The sequence below is a fragment of the Neofelis nebulosa genome, chromosome 10, assembly GCF_028018385.1.
Source record: "Neofelis nebulosa isolate mNeoNeb1 chromosome 10, mNeoNeb1.pri, whole genome shotgun sequence".
In the NCBI taxonomy this organism is placed as follows: domain Eukaryota; kingdom Metazoa; phylum Chordata; class Mammalia; order Carnivora; family Felidae; genus Neofelis; species Neofelis nebulosa.
The window spans coordinates 107219606-107239055 of record NC_080791.1 but is presented as its reverse complement, the minus strand read 5'-3'; the positions used below and the strand labels follow the sequence as shown (position 1 = coordinate 107239055).

The 19450-nt window shown below is 46.3% G+C and overlaps 1 protein-coding gene across 1 annotated transcript in view; it reads right to left on the bottom strand.

The window, feature by feature from the left end:
* The window catches only part of MARK2 (microtubule affinity regulating kinase 2), a 57149-nt gene that overhangs the window by 34609 nt on the left and 3090 nt on the right, over positions 1-19450 (bottom strand).

Genomic DNA, 19450 nt, shown 5'->3' with positions numbered 1-19450 from the left:
CATTTACCCACGATTTACAAGCTCCTCAACCCTCCCAGCCTCTTTGCCTACCAGGAGCGTGGCTACAAGGCACAGGGAAAGGCACCATGACACAGAGTCTATTTCCAGCAGGCCCCGGGGCCCTGCACACTGGGTGTGAGCAGTGCCGAGGAGACACAATGCTGGTAGGTGTGTGGCACCCCCTTCCCCCACCCTGCAGCCCGATTCCCCAGTAGCCTGATTCCTCTGGGAGCTCCTGGGTGGGAGCTCCCCACCTGACTGCCAGGGCAGGCAACCCATGAGGAGAAACTGGCTTGGCAAAGCCCCCAGGCAGCGGTTTCAGCCTCCCAGCCCAGAGTAAGGGGAGGGGGAGGGGGGGCCAAGCAGACCGGTCGAGCAGGTCCAGATGCCACCACCCTGCGAGGCTGGGGCCTTGGGCAGGGGCTCCAAAACAGAAGATTCAGAAGTCAGGTGGAGATCCCACACTGAGTCACCAAGACCAGGGAACCAAGAAGAGAGGAGAAAACGGCCTTCCACCATGTCATCCTTGCCCTGCCCACATCGGTCCTGGAAAACACTGCCCCGGATGGCATAGCTCTTGGTCAATTCAGAAAAGCAACTGATCTGCCCTGAGACGCTCAAAGACAAATCTGGGTTCTCATCATCACCAGGCGCTGAGGTGGTGTGAAATGAGTTCTTCCTGTGCCACGCTCCTGCGCTTTTCTCCCACTATAAATAACTCCAGCCTTCTGATACAGACCGCATGACCTGTCCAACTCTGGACAAGATCCCCAACACTCAGTGTACCTCTCTCTGTTCAACCATCCAAAAGAGGGAAGGATGAGGCCAACTGAACCAGAAGCCCCTATGTAGCCAGAGATGCTGTGTGTCAGAGGCAAGAACGGAGCTCCCCCAAAGCCAGGAGGGCCTGCTTCCTGGCTCTGGTCCCTGCTTCAGGAAGCCAGACAGGGTTTCCTCGGCAGCAGGTTCTCCCCATGTGCTTTCCTCTCTGGGTTCTTAACACAACCCAGTAACAGAGTTAACTTTTCTCCTCATCCCCTCGTCCCGAAAAAGTTGTTCTCTGTAGTCATTATTACACCTACTAAGACACAAATGAAGACTTGTGACTTCCGTGTCCAAAAACCAGACAGAGAGAGGTCGGATTTACAAATCAGTACGGACACACGCTCCCAAGGGTAGCTGTAAGTAAATAATGCCCATTTTATAATTTTTCTGACTTTTTATTTCACAAGTAATTGAGAGGTGACCTTGCACGAAGCACTCCAAGACTCTGGGGGAAGAGGGTACACAGAAAAAGATAAAAACAGCTCAGACTTCAAAAGAGCTGATTATCTAGTAGGAGAGATAAAAAACACAAATCACAGTCCAAGGTGGGACCAAACCCAAGAACTAAAGTTAACAGTCCACCTAATCCCTCCAATTTACTAGAAGTCTGTGACTTTTGTTTTTGTTTTTTTCCTTCAGAAGAACCACGGGTGGAGAGATCTGAAGATCCCAGGTCTCACTTCTAGCGAGGCTCACGAGTTCTGCCAGGATGTATCTAAACCCTGGGGCTTCAGCGAATGGGGATGCACCGCCATTGAGTCAACTGTGGGGAGTCATACGATGCTGGCATTAAGAGGAAGCCAACCCAGCGAGACTCACTGAAGAATAAACCATTTAGCCTCCCTGGTCTCCTCCCCATCTCGAAACTAGGGGCAGGCCTAACGGACAAGCAAAGGTGATGTGGGAAGAGAGCTTAAACATAAAGTCAAAAAAGCTGCTCAGGACTCAGGTCATGGAAATGAAGTCAGAATAAACCCCTAACAAAAGGACAAAAGAGGGTGCTCTTGGGGAAGACCTGGAAAGGATTCCTCGAGCTCTGCATCTAGAACCCCCGTGACAGTGCTGTGAACAGGGAGCACTTTAAATATTTTTCCTTTTATTTGTCAATTGTTGGCTGTCAAGCCTGATCTCCCCTCCCACTCAATCAGTGCTATAGCTCAATGCACGCTGATACTGTTTTCTTTTTAATGTTTATGTATTGATTTTGAGAGATAGAGAGCAAGTGAGCAGAGGAGGGGGGGGGAAGGGAGAGAGGGAGAGAGGGAGACAGGGAGGATCTCCAGCAGGCTCTGCACTGTCAGCATAGAGCCTGACATGGGGCTCGATCCCACAAACCATGAGATCATGACCTGAACCAAAATCAGAAGTCAGATACTTAACCAACTGAGCCACCCAGGTGTCCGGATGCCAGTTTTCAAATTGTATTCTCGCCTATCAGGCTCCCAGAGGTTTCAAAGCTCTTTAGGAAGATAATAGGGAGAACAAATACTCATTCCTGAAAGTACTTGTAAAGAAATAAAATTTCCTAAGTGATGAATCACTGAATTCTACTCCTGAAGCCAATGCTGCATTGTATGTCAACTAATTAAAATTTAAATAAAAATTAAAAGGAAAAAAGAAAAGAAAGAAAATTCCCTAGACAGAGAAAATTCTATGCCATCAAACAAACAAACCGACAAATAAACAAAAAACAGAAGTCAGTCATTTCAGGGCCTGGGGATAAAGATTAAGGCCCAAGTTCTCCTCCACTGCGGGGAAAAACAATTCTAAAGCCAGTTCTAACTTAAAAATGGGAAAAGCTGGTAAGAAGCTTGGTCCAAATCACCTCAAAAGAAAATCACTTCCTGAAATTAAAAAAAAAAAAAAAAGTAGGTGAGGAGGAATGGGAATTGGTTTGTTTAAAACCTTTCCTGTATGAACATTAAAAGAAATTTTTTTTTTTTTTTTTTTTAAAAAGGGCACCTGGGTGGCTCAGTCGGTTAAGCGTCCTACTTCAGCTCAGGTCACTATCTCAGTCCATGAGTTGGAGACCCGCGCGGGGCTCTGGGCTGACAGCTTGGAGCCCGGAGCCTGCTTCAGATTCTGTGCCTCCCTCTCTCTCTGCCCCTCCCCTGCTCATGCTCTGTCTCTGTCTCAAAAATAAATAAAAAACATTAAACAAAATTTTTTTTAAACCTTTCCTGTATAGTAGACAGCAGATTAGCTACACAGGACTCTCCCGGAATGGTTCACCATGAAGAATATTATTATGTGGGCATTCTGGATGTGAAACTGGGAGCTCAGCACCTACACATTTATTACTGAGCAAACCCTCACACCAGTCATGACTACGGTGTGCCATCAGTGTCTGACATTTGTCATCAGGGTGGGTTAACAGTGCAGACTTGGCAGTTGGCCCTGTCGGCTGTTTCACAAGCAGTTTCTGTGGTTTCAAGGAAGGCAGGGTGTTTGCTTTTAGACGCTATCTTAAAAATATATTTCAGAATAGAGTTCAACCATTCCAAGACAGGAGGGAAGGAAAAGCAAACCAAATAAAGGAATCTGGTTCTACCCAGCAGAAAGGGAGCATGCCGGAGATACAGGGGAGGAAAAGACATATTCCCCACGTGCCCCAAAATGGCAAGAAAAGCCAACTTAGTGCTTACTACCAGGTTAGAAAATAGGGACATAGAAATGGCACTAAACACGCGAGATTCATAAAGGGAAATCCCTCCTCAGGACTTCATCTCTCCAAAATAAACTTACCTAGCTCAAATCTATTTGTTTATTTAAAAACAAAACGAAACCCAACCACCCTAACATTCCGCATCAATGCAAAGGACTGTCATCTAATCAATTAGCAGCCACACCTCTCTGCCAGTGTGATGTGGTAATTAAGGTAGAGATTTTTCTTCCTGGGAATACAAGTATAGAAAGGCCGAGCCCCTATGGACCTAACCCATTACGACAGCCTTTCTATTAGCAAGAAAACACTGCCATGCACTCTCTAAAGAATACCTACCTGTGTGTGAACAGCAGCTACCTCTGCTGAGAGATAAAAATGTGTTGGAGATGGGATGTGGGGAGGGGGAGACCACTCCTAAGAAAGCTGACAGGCTTTGCTTCTTGAAGTCATTTACGTGGACCTTGGTTTTACCCCGTAACAAAAGAAAGTAATTTAGAAATGGCACGCAACCATGGTCTTGGAGAAGCGAATGAGGTCTGAACACAAATACACTCCTGGTCGGACTCCCTCTCTTTCTCTGCTAGGGCGGCAAGAGGGGCACAAGTGGGTAAGGACAGCGGCGGCCACTTTACTCACCCCACGCTGGCATCTTAAAATAGCCTTAAAATTTCAGCACTTTGCTAAGAAACCTCAAAACGTCTGACAGGCACTACTGTTAAAAGAAAAGGCACTGCTGTCCGGGGGAGACAAGCAAGTGAATCAAACCATAAACGCATAAACTCAAGTGAACTAAATTCCACAGAGGGGCACAGAGCAGTCGCTCTAAGAAACAGCACAGGTCCCGGAGATCCAGAAGCAGAGCTGTGGGCACTAGCCTCAGGAGAGAGGAGGGAGCCAGACGAAGACTGAACAAAAGCAAACAGGAAGCAGTGGCATATAAAACAAGCAGTGGGATAAAGAGGCACAGCAGGACTGCCAGAGCTCAGCTCCCAGGATTGCACTGGCACGTCCCAAATGCACACAGCGGCCTGGTACTACCAGCTACGGTGCTCAGTGCCCTTGGCAGTCAAGGCTAAAAGCGAGTGGCTCCGGGCCTCTGTGTAAGTGGCACGTAGACGGTTGTAAAGGGAGAACGTTATTTTCGCGATAAAACGTACACAGTTAATATCCATGCACAACAGCTTTTTTCTTTCTGGGGGGAGCAGGGGTGTGGGAGCGCATACAAAGAGCATTCTGGGATCCCAGCATTTCATGGGTGCTACAGAGTAGGGCAGTTAAATCTAGGAATCAAAGCCGTCCCATGCTACGAGCTCAGTACTTACTTGTTAGTTACTCATTTTAGGTCTCAGAATTCTGGCTTTTCTAAAAACGGTTCTTGAAATTCCGGAAGATGAGAAGAGATAAAGAGGGCAATCAGAAGCGAGGGTTAAACAATAAAGTTTTTAAAAAAGTTTCCCATAGCTCTTGTACGCCAGGGGAGGTGAGCCTGGCCAGCTGCGTCTGTACCCCTAGGGCCACGAAGGGCAGGAAGAAACAACTAACTCTTAAGCCGGCCCCATGCTGACTAGGAGCGAATCCTAAGGTATCTATCTATCTCCTACCGCCTGGACACGGCTGAAAACAGAACCAAAGGATTTGCCACAGTTAAGAAAGTCTTGCTCTGACACTGATGCCCTCTGGACCACTTGGGTTTGTAACAGACAAGCTATTCAACATTTCTGGGCCTCTATTTCCTCACCTCTATTTCCTCTATTTCCTCACTAAGACCCACCATCTCACAAAGACTAAATGAGTTAATCAATGTAAAGCAGCTAAACGAGCGTCTGGGACAAAGTAAGTGTTCAATACGTACAGGCTATTATTATGTCTACAGCTAACGACGCCAGCCTCAGAGCAGACCATGCCCCGTGACTGACAACGGGCAGGGGTGGTCGACCCTTCAAGTACTCAGTCCATTCCCTTTGAGAGTTCCCCAATCACTTGGAAGACTAATGTACTAGAGGGCCGTCCAAGAGGCACCGTTACTGAGTCGCTGCCTTAGCTAATAGAGTGAACAAATCTCCTTTGAAAGCAAAAGTCTATCTTCTATACAGACCAGAGGCCGAAGAGAGAGAGAAAAGCACATCAAGTTCAATTCTGGAATTGGAATGAAAGCCACATGTGAATCTGAAAAGAAATAAGCTTTGTGTAAAAAGCAGAGGATTATGGGACTGCTGAGTGATGGGGAATGGAGCTATAATCCTGCAAGTCTATCTGTAGACTCAAATTGATATAAGTTAAGCACCTGATTAAACAGTGTTTTTTAATGACCCGATGAGAAGTGATTCTGAACAAATGAGATGAATTTAAAAAGATTTGCTTAAAGCTGGTACAAGTAACTATGAGAGGAGGCCCAAAGGTCTACCACTAGCGGTCCCAAGGGAAGCCTTCCAAAGTCAGAGGTTCCATGGACATTGGAGGATGAGTGCAAGCAAAAGAACAAGGCTGAGAATCGTAAGATACTTTATTTTTTTTTTTTTTTAATTTTTTTTTTTCAACGTTTTTTATTTTTTTTATTTTTGGGACAGAGAGAGACATAGCATGAACGGGGGAGGGCCAGAGAGAGAGGGAGACACAGAATCAGAAACAGGCTCCAGGCTCTGAGCCATCAGCCCAGAGCCTGACGCGGGGCTCGAACTCACGGACCGCGAGATCGTGACCTGGCTGAAGTCGGACGCTTAACCGACTGCGCCACCCAGGCGCCCCTAAGATACTTTAAAATTTAAAAAAAAAAAAAAAAAAATTTTTTTTAACGTTTATTTTTGAGAGACCCAATGTGGGGATAGGGGTGGGGGAGGGGTAGAGAGAGAGAGAGAGAGAGAGAGAGAGAGAGAGGGAGAGGGAGACACAGAATCCGAAGCAGGCTCCAGGCTGAGCTGTCAGCACAGAGCCCGAGGTGGGGCTCAAACCCACGAACTGCAAGATCATGACCTAAGCCAACATCTGACACTAACCGACTGAGCCACCCAGGCACCCTGCAAAAAATATTTATTTATTTTGAGATAGTGTGTGCACATGTGCCGGTGGGGGGGGGGGGTGGGCGGGAAGGGCGTGGGGGGGGGGGGGGAGGCGCAGAGAGGGAGGGAGAGAGAATCCCAGACTCTGCACTGACAGTGTGGAGCCTGACATGGGACTTGATCCCACAAACCCTGGGCCGAAATCAAGAGGCAGCCCATTAAGCATCTGAGCCATCCAGGCACCCCCATAGGATACCTTAGAAACTATGTATCCATCCACTGCTATTTGACCTGTCCCTTAAAGGCTCATCAAGCAAAGTTCACACTGTTACACACCAAATCTGCTTACCTCTTGGGGGGGGGGGGGGGAGCGGGGGGTAAAGCTATCTCTGTTAAGTGTCAGATTTGGCAGGCATGTTTAAGAAACAGGGCCAACAAGGAGTTAAGCACAGAAGAAATAGGAACAGAGTGTGTAGGCTCTGCAGCCACCCAGGGAGCAGACTGTTGGGTGTTGGGTGTTCTGGCCATAGTGGGTGACTGGAGCCTCCCAGCCTTCAGCTATTACAGGCACCAAGGTTCTTCAAGGATAGAGGCTAAGCAAGCTTTGCAGTTTTCAAATTTGGAATTGACCAATAGCCAATGCATAAGCTTAAAAAAAAATCCGTCATAATGAAATCCAAGTAAGCCAAATGATCTTTTTAATGGGGAAACAAAGGCCAATGTTCTATATTAGAAGGAGGAAAAAAGCCAACTTTGGTCAAAGTCCCTCGGGTCACTGAGAACCAGCTTCCTCAGCTAGAATGACTGCAAACCAAGGCAGCAAGTACCTTCCTGCAGCCCAGCCAGGACCCTGGGAATTGCAAAACAAAGGCTCAGTATGAGGTCATAGCAAGTAGCCAACCAATCAAGAACAGGGATGATCAAGCCCAATGCCGGTCTACAAAAGATATTCTCACACTTCTGTCTGGAAACCCTTTATACTCTGAACTATTAAGGACCTCAAATCGCTTTTCTTTATGTGGGTATATGCACTGTATTCTAACTAAAACTTAGAAAATGCTACGTTGTCTATTAATTCATTTAAAATAATATCACTAAGCCAATTACAACATAATCTTAACTATATTTTCTAACATATCAACTCAATACATACCATCATAGGAAAACCCAAGTGAACTTTTAAAATGGAATTAAAGCTACAACACGGATGAGCCTTGAAAACATTAAGTATAATGAGCCAGACACACAAAAAACAAGTACTGTATGATTCAACTTACATGAGGTACCTAGAGTAGTCAAATCCATAGAGACAGAAAGTAAAATAAAGGTTACAAGAGACTGGGGGAGTGGGAGATGGAGAGTTACTATTTAACTGATACAAAATTTGTTTGGGACAATGAACAATTTCTAGAAATAGTAGACGGTTACATGACATTGTGAATGTACTTAATGCCACCCGACTTACAAGATAAAAACGGGGGGTGGGGCGCCTGGGTGACTCAGTCGGTTAAGCATCTGACTTCGGCTCAGGTCATGTTCCTGCGATCTTTTTTAGTTCGAGCCCCGCATTGGGTTATCTGCTGTCAGCAAAGCCCGCTTCGGATCCTCTGTCCCCCTCTCTCTGTCTCAAAAATAAATATAAACTTGGGGCGCCTGGGTGGCTCAGTCAGTTGAGCGAGGTTGAGCGACCAACTTCGGCTCAGGTCATGATCTCACGGTTTGTGAGTCCGAGCCCCGCGTCAGGCTCTGTGCTGACAGCTCAGAGCCTGGAGCCTGCTTCGGATACTGTGTCTCCCTCTCTCTCTGCCCCTCCCCCACTCATGCTGTGTCTCTGTCTCTCAGAGATAAACATTAAAAAAAAATTAAAAATAAACTTAAATGAAAAATTAAAAAAGAAAAGATTAAAACGCTAAATCTGATGCGTGTATTTTACCACAATGAAAACATGGGAGTTAAAGCACCAGGCCATGAGAAAATTTTAGGTTACCATAATCAGGGAACATTCTATAAACTAACCAGTACTCTTCAAAACCGTCAACATCATAAAAGACCTGGGAAGATTAAAGAAATGGTCACAGATTTAAAAAAAAAAAATTTGTTTAATGTTTATTTTGAGAGAGAGAGAGAGAGAGAGAGACACACACACAGCATGAGCAGGGGAGGGGCAGAGAGAGAGAGGGAGACATAGAACAGGAAGCAGGCTCCAGGCTCTGGGCTGCTAGCACAGAGCCTGACGTGGGGCTCGAACTCACGAGCCGTGAGATCATGACCTGAGCCAAAGCCGGACGCTTAACCGACTGAGCCACCCAGGTGCCCCGAAATGGTCACAGATTTGAGGAGACTACGGGATATGACAATTAAAGCCCGTACTGGGTCCTGGAAAAGAAAAAGCACATCAGTGGAAAAACTGATGAAATCTGAGCAAGTTCTGTACTGTGGCTGATAGTATTATACTGAGGTTAATTCTTAGTTCTGATACGTGTTCTGTGGTTATAGAAGATGTTAACGCAAGGGGAAGCTGAGTGAAGAACGTCCAAGCACTCTTTGGGTTAGCTGTGCAACTTTTCATTTAAAATTATCTCAAAATTTAAAAAAGATAACTGTTTAAGAAAACTTACAAGGTCAATGCTCTGTTTTTGAAGAGAAAAGGAGCCAACTTTGGTCACAGTTCCTCAGGTAGCTGAAAATCCCCTTCCTCAGCTAGAACAACAGAAAACCAAGGCAGCAAGTGCCTTTTTGAGGCACAGCCAGGACTAGGCAGGGGCTGGGAACTGCAAACTGTTTTTTTATGAAATTACCAATGAACTGGCCAACCAAAGCCAGGGAGAAGTCATCCAAGTTTTGTCTACAACTATGATTCTTCTGCTTTTTGGTTTCAGAAACTCCCTGCAACTATTAAAAATAATTGAGTCCCCAAAAAGCATTTGTTTATGTAGATAATATCTATTAATATTTACTGTATTAATAAGAGAAATAGAGAAAAGATAATAGAGAAAAGAAAATAAGAGCAAAGATTTAAAGATGTATCCATTCATTTAAAAGAACATAACAGGGGCACCTGTGTGGCTCCGTGGCTTAAGCATCTGACTTCAGCTCAGGTCAGAACTCGCTGCTTGTGAGTTGGAGTCCCACATTAGGCTCTGTGCTGCTAGCTGGGGGCCTGGGGCCTGCTTCAGAATCTGCATCTCCCTCTCTCTCTCTCTGCCCCTCCCCTGCTCATGCTCTGTCTTTCTCTGTCTCCCGAAAATAAACATTAAAAAAAATTTAAGAATAAAAAATAAAAGAACATAATAAACCCATTACATGTAAACGTGAGTTACTTATTTTTAATGAAAAAACTGTATTTGCCAAACCACAATTTCACACATACCAAAGGAAGTCCGCCCCATGAACTGATCTCATAATCCAATCAAAACACAATGCCAGACAAAACCCCAAAAACCCCCATGCTAAAAAACTAAAGGAAAAAAATGACAAAAGGGGGGGGGGGGCTTAAAAGAGAGGAATAAAGAGAAAGAAAAATGAGAGAAAGAAAAAAAATTAAGGAAAAAGGCAGAAAGGGAATAAAACGAACCACTGATAAAACAACAACAAACCCCCATGGGGCCAATGCTATACGCATTAGAAGGAAAAAAGGCAGCTCGGGTCAAAGTCTCTGAGGCCCAGACAGGGACCGTACGGCAGCCTGAACGGTAAACAAGGATCCCTATGAAGTCACTGCAAGTACCCAACCCAAGACGGACAATCAACTCAAGTTTTGCCTACAAAGAAAAATTTTCTCACTTTTTGGTCTCAAGAACTCTTTACGCTCTTAAAAAAATTACCGAGGACGGCACAAATCTTTGGTTTACGCGGGTTATAGTTAGCGACAGCTACCTTATTAGAAACTAAAATGGTGATTTAAAAAATATTTTTATTAATTCATTCAAAACAATAAACCCATTACATGTTTATACAAACAACCTATTTTTTTTTACAAAAAAAAAACAAAACCAAAAAACAACCCGTACTTTCAAAAACAAAATTAAATTCACGGCAAAAGCTGCACCGTTTTACACTGTTGTACATCTCTTTAATGTCTAGCTTAATGAAAGAGCACCAACTTCTTATATCTGCTTCTGCATCCGATGTGTTTCAATATGCTGCTCCAGTTGTAAGATATGAAGAAAAAATCTCACTTCATATAGACCTGTGGCTGGAAAATGGAGTTTAATAGCTTTTCAGAATTTTCTTCTTTGACACCAGACCCAAACTCAAAAGTAGTAGTTTTTAAAAACTAGTTGCAATCTGCAATTTTATCAATGAATCTTTTTTTTTTTTTTTTTTAATTTTTTTTTTTCAACGTTTTTTATTTATTTTTGGGACAGAGAGAGACAGAGCATGAACGGGGGAGGGGCAGAGAGAGGGAGACACAGAATCGGAAACAGGCTCCAGGCTCCGAGCCATCAGCCCAGAGCCCGACGCGGGGCTCGAACTCACGGACCGCGAGATCGTGACCTGGCTGAAGTCGGACGCTTAACCGACTGCGCCACCCAGGCGCCCCTGAATCTTTTCTTTTTAAGTTTACTTATTTATTCTGGGGCCGGGGGGAGGAGGAGGAGGAGGAGGAGGAGGAGAGAGAGAGAGAGAGAGAGAGAGAGAGAGAGAGAGAGAGAGAGAGAATATCCCAAGCAGGCTCCACGCTCTCAGCACAGAGCCCAACATGGGGCTCAATCTCACGAACCGTGAGATCATGACCTGAGCCGAAATCAAGAGTCAGACGCCCAACCGACTGAGCCCCCTAGGCGCTCCTATCAATGAATCTGCTGTGTACTTTTTATGTTAAAATACACTGGTCATCTTGCACTTTGAATGGCTCTTTTACCTACTGGCAATCTGGGAAATATGCCTTCATTGAATTATACAGAATTTCCAAATATTGACATTTCATACAATATCAAAAGATCGCATTCCACTAATTTTACCACTGATCTCATCAAAAACGTCTTTGACAAATCCAAATTTTTGAAAATTCTCATTTCTGCTTGAAAGCTTGACTTTTATCACTGGCAACGGTGACAGACTCACTTCGCTCCCTTTCAAGAAAATGTCCACTAAATACTCAGGTGTGAACAACTGTAGTTGGTCTTTCAAGTTAAAATGATGATCCATGCAACTGGTTCAGCTCCAACACACTAGTACGTTTTCTCGAGAGCGTCACTGCACGATGGGATACGGCACCAGTGCCCCATAGATACCTGGCATTTCATCACTCAAACTATTAAAGAGACTTGTATTAGAGGGTTGAGACTTAATAAAAATTAACAATTTTTAGGACCCACTCAAGTGAAGATGCCCCTCCCCTCCTTAAACCACAAGTGTCTAGCAGGAGAGAAGTTCACGACTACGATCGCCAGCAGAGTTTGGTGCCACTGCCTTGATTTACGTTACGCCACCAGCGATTTTCTCTGCCATTACTTCTGTGCAACAGTGCAAACGGAAACGAAGTTCTTCCAGGATGAACCATGAAAGTCAAGAGAGTTATTCAACCCGTTGCATATTGATCGCTACTCACGTTCACTGCTGAGCGTTCACGTAAAGGAAAATTCTCTGAAGCGTAGTTGGTGCTGACACAAGTTGAGCCACGTCTGTAAATCTCGTTTGTAAGGCAAAGTACAATTCTGTAAACAAGATGTGAACTCAGTCTTCACATTCGTACCTAAACCTCTGATTCGACGAGTCATGGTACACACAAAGCGGCACTGCCCTGCGTTTCACGGACTCTCCGCCCAGCGGGCGTTCGGCAACATCTGCCGTTCGAGACCTTCTCAGTCTCTCGGCTACTGGGTGGGCTTTTCCAGCCAAAGAACGTCCGAACGTGTCCCGTAAGATTCAGTGACTTCTTTTTCACTTCTAGGTTGAAAAGCTGGAGCAAAGTTTGGCTTTTCAAGAGCTCATGGTGTATACACCAGAAGTTCTCGATTCCTTTTTCTTTCAACTTTGAATGATCGGTCTTGACGTGATGTTGCACCTGAACTGGCACTACAGCACTACCTGAACTGCGTTCGGTTGCGTAAGACGTAATAAAGCACGTTATTAACATCTATAAAGCTGAGGAGAAGATAGCTCTCGTTACAGTGTCATCTCTTCTAATTTCTTATTTACGGTTTTGCCTAGACTCTTCAGACTCCTCCCATTCACTTGTTGATATGTCCATTTCAGTAAACAGAGGTTGCAAGTCTTCTAATCTCCCTTTTTAAAGTCAACAATCCAACCTTGAATATAAGAGAAATATGAGAAATTTTCCTCTATGTTAGAATCAAGTGTTAAAGTAAGTTGTAAGTAAAATTTTTAAAATTAGAAGCTTTCCCGAAAGTTTTTACAAGTACGTTTTACAAGCTGCACTTACTTCTTATTGTGTTTCCTCAAAGATGCCAGGAAAATGGTGGGATATCAAAATAAGGATTTCCAGGACAATAACGAGGTTTACAGGGCTTAGAGCAGGCACAACTGAAAAAAGATAGTAAGAGTCCCGGAGAAGTACTGAAAACAAACTGAGCGCATCACTGAAAACATCTCTATTTATACCTTAAAGGACTACCTTAAAAATTCTAGAAAACACAAGAATACAAAAGCACACATTTCATTAGCCAAGAGTGATGATGTCAGCACACATCATTCAGCCTCTGGAAAACTCCACTGTATACGGACAGAGCCACAATGGTAAAAAGCAGATACTGCGTTCATGTTCTGATGAAACTCACTTTGATTTCGTGTACCACTGAATGGACCTTAGGGAGCCCCAGGGTCCTCAAACCACACTTTGGGGACCACACTCAATATCGCACTGCCAAAATTCACAAGTGCCACCTCAGATCCCTCCCAAGACAGGATCCAGCGTTACAGCATTCCGGATAGGCCAGAGGAAACGGCCCAGAACTGGCTTAGACCCTATCACCAGGGAAACTAGGATGCTGACCCTAATAAGCTGTCAGGTCGCCAGGCCTGACTTTACTGAGGAAGGTGGCTCCAGAGACATAAAAAGAAAATGTGTGCTAAAGCTGCAAATCCCTAACTTTACAGAAATCAGAGGAACAGGAGAAAGGACTGGGTGGTACTGGGATTCTATACATGAAGGAGATCTCAGACTATCAGAATTCCTCTCCTGAGCCATGCCACAAAAGAGGCATAGAAACAGGTAAGGCAGGGGCGCCTGGGTGGCTCAGTCGGTTAAGCCTCCGACTTCGGCTCAGGTCACGATCTCGCGGTCCGCGGGTTCGAGCCCCGCGTCGGGCTCTGGGCTGATAGCTCAGAGCCTGGAGCCTGCTTCCGATTCTGTGTCTCCCTCTCTCTCTGCCCCTCCCCCGTTCATGCTGTGTCTCTCTCTGTCTGAAAAATAAATAAACGTTAAAAAAAATTTTTTTTAAAAAAAGAAACAGGTAAGGCAGAGGGGGACAGAGATGAAAGCCCGAGATGGACAGCGGTAACGAAGGAACAGAGTTCAAAGAAACCAAACAGGAAAAAAAAAAAAAAAAAAAAAAAAAGGAAGTGAGATAAGTCAGCAGAGAGGTCAAAAGAGAGAGGAAAACACAGTCAAAGAAACATTCCCTGATGAGCTGAGGCGACACTGTTACCTTTCTCCTGGGCTGCAGTTGCAGTGTGAAAAAACTAAGCAAGTTACTTGCTGTTCTGACCAGGCGCTCAGGCTCTAGGAGCCGCAAGAGAGACAAAGATAAACAAGGAACCAACCGAGACCAAAATCTCAGCCCAAGATTCAAAGTCCACAAACTCACAGGGGCAGCCGAGAAATGGCTGTGACCCTTCCGGGCCTCACAAAGGGGAGGCTTTCTTCTCACTGCAGAGAAGCCAACAGAGATAACAAGGGCTTGCCCCTGAAGGCCTCTTTGCTAGTGAAAAAGGAACCTAAAATCATTAGCTGCTAAGTTCCCATGTGGTCTTTAAGAGAAACAGGGAGCTTTCTCCTGTTGCCAAAGGGTAAATACTGCACCTGAAGAAAGGAACATGGAAAAAAATCCCATGCAATCGGCTGGATCCCAGCACTCAGAAAAAAACCCATGGTCTGGTGACTTTGGATCTGGATCCTCCCTTGATGAGGCCGCACACACAACACCACCACCACCATTACCATTCACGACACAGAAGTATGGGCAGGCAGAAGGTAGTGTTTTGGGTTGTTTCGTTTTGTTAATCAATAAAATCACCTGATATTGATATCTTGTAAATAAACGCATCCCCATTTTTTAAAATGATCTCAATAGCACATAAACCTTTCCAAAAGCATTCTATTCAGATAGCTGGCTAGCTTCAACAAATAAAGTAAAATAAACAACCACAATTTTTTTTTTTTTTTTAATGCTGGAAAAAGCACCTGAGGGACCCTAATGACTAAAAGAAACCAAGATTCTTTCAATCAATTACAGAGAATTTCCAACGCATACTGACCTGGAGTTGTATGGTGTTCAGAGAAAACCCACCAAGTCGCTCAACTAAGAACGGTGATCATGAGGATTGTTACATCCTGCCAGGTGTTGTTTTAAAGTGTTTTATAATCGTTAACTTCTCTGATGCTCACAACAACTATACCTACAAGATAGGGACTACCATTACTCCTTTTTTTACAGGTGAGCTAACAGGCCTGGAACAATTAGGTAAGCCCAGGGTCACAGTAGGGGCTGACCAAGATTCCAGCACAGGGGAATCAAGCTGCAGAGCCCGCTCTAACCAGAACATACCACTTATTAGAAGTCCCCAAGTGCTGGGATCTCCTTTCCACTCCGCCATAAGCTCAACTCAATTAGAATGCTATTGCTAGACCAAGCAGGCCTATGGGGCCCCACTTCCTGTGACTACAGAACCAGTCATTCAAACACTTGTGGGCCCAAACGAAGCAACAAGTCACAAGCACATCCAACACCACATGCAAAGACACTCAGATGATGGCCATCTGGCGGGGGTAGGGGGGTGGGGGGGAGTGATAAGGGGTAAGGGAGGGCCAGCAGATCCTTGGGTCTAAAGAAGGTGCAGGAAAAGGAGCCGCCCTTTACACAGAGTATCAGTAACCAAAACCCTCAGTGAAATGGTGCTCAAGAGAAGCAATGAGTAGATCATTGTAGCAGTGACAGAAGCAACCTGCCCCCCAAGGGCAAGGGCAAGGGCAAGGGCAAGGACGAGGGCTGGAACTATGTTTGCAGGTGGTTTCACTCATTAATCACCAAACTTTCGGACATGGGAGTTTTCTGTTTACTGGGGGACTGGGAAAACAATCCTGCTGTATTAGTAGCTCTGATGGTCAGAGGAGCCTCAGAATCCTATGTCTTTCCCCTGAGAAAGGCTTCCTGCTGCTGTTCAGGAAGTGCCAGCACGTGGTGACTGATGACTCCCACCTTTCCTACGGGTACCTGATCAGGAACACACTTAAACTGTTAACCTCTTGAGCTGCCAAAGACCAAAAACTATTCTCTCTCCTTTTTTCTTCCCCAGCAGGCCTGGACAGACAGTCCCACTGCATCAAGCCAAAAGGACTGGGGCCTCAGTGGATTTAGCGGCCAGATCACAAGAGCCAGGAGTCAGTTCCCGATCCATAAACCACAAACCCAATCGCTTTTCCCTGGCCGGGCTGGAGGGCCTTTTGCCAAGCTGTGACTTGCAAAGGGGGTCCAAGGAAAGGAGTTGTATCTTAGAGTTTCCAGTGACAGGTGCGGAGGACAAAGTTGCCTTGAACAGCACTGGGTGTAGAGAAAGCCCACTCGTGCTCAGAGGCCCGTTCAGTAATGAGGGGGAATGGGGGTGTTTACAGACCTCATCCAGACTCACACCTCAAGGAGCAGAGCCCCAGAGGAGGCAGACCTTTGTATGGCCAACTTCCCAAAGAACACAGGGGAAAACAGGCCGAGGCTGCTCAAAACCAGCTTGACTGGTTCTACAGAGAAGCCTCTGGTCTGCCCCGCCTTCCTCATGTTAAAAAGAAAAAGGTGGCTGGGAGCCAGTCACTGAACACACCCCTCCCTTTCTCCTCTCTCCCCGCCCCCCTTCTTCCACCCTCCTATCTGTTGTCCCTCAGGATTCACCTAGCCATCAACATCAGTGTCCGGCTCGCCCTCGCCTACCAAACCTGAGGTTACGTGGCTTTAGAAATGGAAGGTTCACCACGTGATGAGCAAAAGGACACACGTTGGTTTTTGCCCTTTTTGCCGTTTTCTAATGAAAAACGTAGGGATAAATGCAAGTAGGGAGACGGCACAGGGACTGCGAAGCTTCAAACCCTCTGGCAAAGGGCAGACACACAGATGAAGGGATCTACTTCTACACCCTCAAGGAGGAGCAGGTCAAGGGGGCAAGAGAAGGAACTGGATTGCCTCCTTCTCCGAAAGACGACTGGACGCCAAGAGACCAGATCCTCTCGTGGTGTCTCAGAATCAGGCCATCACAGCCTAAAAGACAGCAATGACATTCAATGCCTACACCAAGAGGGCTGTAGCGGGGTGGTGGCATTCCGCTCCGAGCGTGAGAGATTTCAGAGTTAACGTCGGGATACATGGCCTCTTCCCATGCCAGAAGTGGGAAACGGGTGTTTTCCTCCCCCACAAAGTTTGTAAAGGCTCCCTCTTCCCTTTGCTGAGACAGAAGGGGAAAAGGCAGAGATAACACCGCAGTGACTCACTCTCGTTTGATGAAGGCTGCGAGGAAGCCTGGAGAATCCAAGCTGTAAGTGCAAAAAGGTACGAATGCTGGAGTCTCCCATCAACAGGAGGAAACTCAGCCACCTATGTGGTTTGTCACCGCTGAACTTCCGCTGAAGGAGGAAGGCCTAGGTTAAACTCCACCCACCCTTTCCACATCCTTCTCGGTTTCTGCTTTGATAGGAACGTGCAAACCCGGCAGCACCGGAGGGTACAAGAGAATCAAGCCCTTTCCCTACCTCCTCTCATAGCAAAAGCCTAGCAGCCACAGTCCACAGCTTAACTAAGCAGACGGAGCTGGGGCTGGCCCTGGTGACTGCAGGAAAGCCTCACCAGGCAGTCTTGGGGAAGGAAGGACAACCACCCTCCTCGCCCTTCCCATCTGCGGAGGTTACTTCATCCCAATCCATTAATGGGCTTCAAAGTGCTGCTGTGGTGGGGGGGGGGGAGCCCATTTAGCAGAGCTATCATGGGGCCAAAGGTGGCGCCCAGCCCCCCACCCCACTCGTCGATAATGGGCCACAGAGTCTGAGGCTTGGCTGCACTCTAGGCATAAAATATTCATTCCCGTCGACATAATACATATGTAGGAAAGTCATGGAAGCTCCTGGGAGGAGAGAAGTGCCAGCCAGGTGGCTGAGTGTGCAATGGGAAAGAGTTCGTGAAGGCACGGGTTAGTCCTGGTCAAATGCCCACCGAGAGCTGGGCTGTTCTGTCCAAAGGGGAGACGGTCTGGTCTGAGAAGTTTTTGACTCCCATGAGACCTAACGATGCAAACCTCTCAGGCAAACAAATTCTCAATTTCTTCCTACCTCACAGGCATCAGTTAAGACACTGACCATGAAAAGAAATCTCAGGCCCAGTCTTTGGTCACCATCTGAAAGATGCAGTCATCCCTGTGTGAACTTGATTTTAATCTAAAGCAGACCAAATTTCAACGACTGTCTTGAATCCGTCTGTTTAGCTACTTCCCAAAGCCCACACATTAGAGAGAAATTATCACAATTTACTAAGTGGTTACCTTCACTGGGTTCAAAGATCACGGCATGGCGAGCGACTCTGTGATCTCTAGACTCCCAGAGCCCTCGCTCTAACGAGGCCTCACTCTTAATTTCTAGGGCCACGCAGGAAGCGAGAATGTATGCTCTGACGTCCACCCACATCCCTGACCAGAAGGCAGCTCCACTAAGGAGCCCTTGGCCAGAGGCAAAGGGCAGAAGTCAGAGTCCGTACGCAGAGCACAGCACCGCCCGGCTCACAGGCATGGAGTGAAATGAGAGCCACCCGAGCTCTCTACCAGAGGAGACACTAAAACCAAATTATTCAGCGTTGGCAACGTTCAGCCAGAATCAACCCTGGCATCCAAGGGAGATGTGTCTGGAGCGGCTCGGTTGTTCTTTACAGGATTCCGTAAGTCAGCTTTGCTCACTTCATCCAGACTTCCACACTCCTCTTCCTAGAACCACCCAAGAGAATAAACAATGCTACTCGCACCCGAGAAGAACGAGAGCAACCCCCCTCCCTTGCGCACTGCAGCAGAAGCGAGGCCGGTAGTGAAAGCCTCCGAAAGCCTCCTCTTTTCCCTCGGAAGCCCCGGAAGCCCTCTCGCTCGTGGTTCCTGAGGCCCAGAGGTGGGGCGGGTCTGAAGCCACGCGGCCCCCCTCCCAGGTGTTCCACGTAGTAGCGGCAGGTGAACTCTGGGAAGTTGGACCCCTCTCTGCACCTGCCTAGCCTATTGTTGCCGCCGCCGCTGGCTGGAGGACAGGCATCCTACATGCTGATTGCTGTCACCACAGCCAAGCCCCCAGGTCAGCAGAGCCATTCGGAGAACTGGACAGAAAGCTCAGCTCACAGACTGAGAATCCCCAAAACTACCAGCCCCAGGTCACAACCCTCCTGCAAAAGAAAGAAGAGTCTAGAGCTGGGAAAAAAGCACATTCGAAACCAGGTGTCACAAAAATCATCTTAAAGAGGGGGGCTTGACTTTCTTTTAGCTCCCACTTCCAGTGCTAGGAGCAGAATCCGACAGCAAACAGGCAATCTTCCTGCAGTACAAGGTTTATTTTTATGCTTCAACATTTTCTGTGTGTGTGTGTGTGTGTGTGTGTGTGTGTGTGTGTTATGTGCGTTTAATTCAGATGTGATCAAAGAGCTCCTGGAAACAGCTTCTCATCAGCCACATGTTTTAAAGAAAGGGGGAGAGGAAGAGCTAAAAAAGAGATTGGAGCTTGAAGACAACCAGTAGAGTTTACCCATTTCCTGGGGAAACCAGCTTAAATAATTTA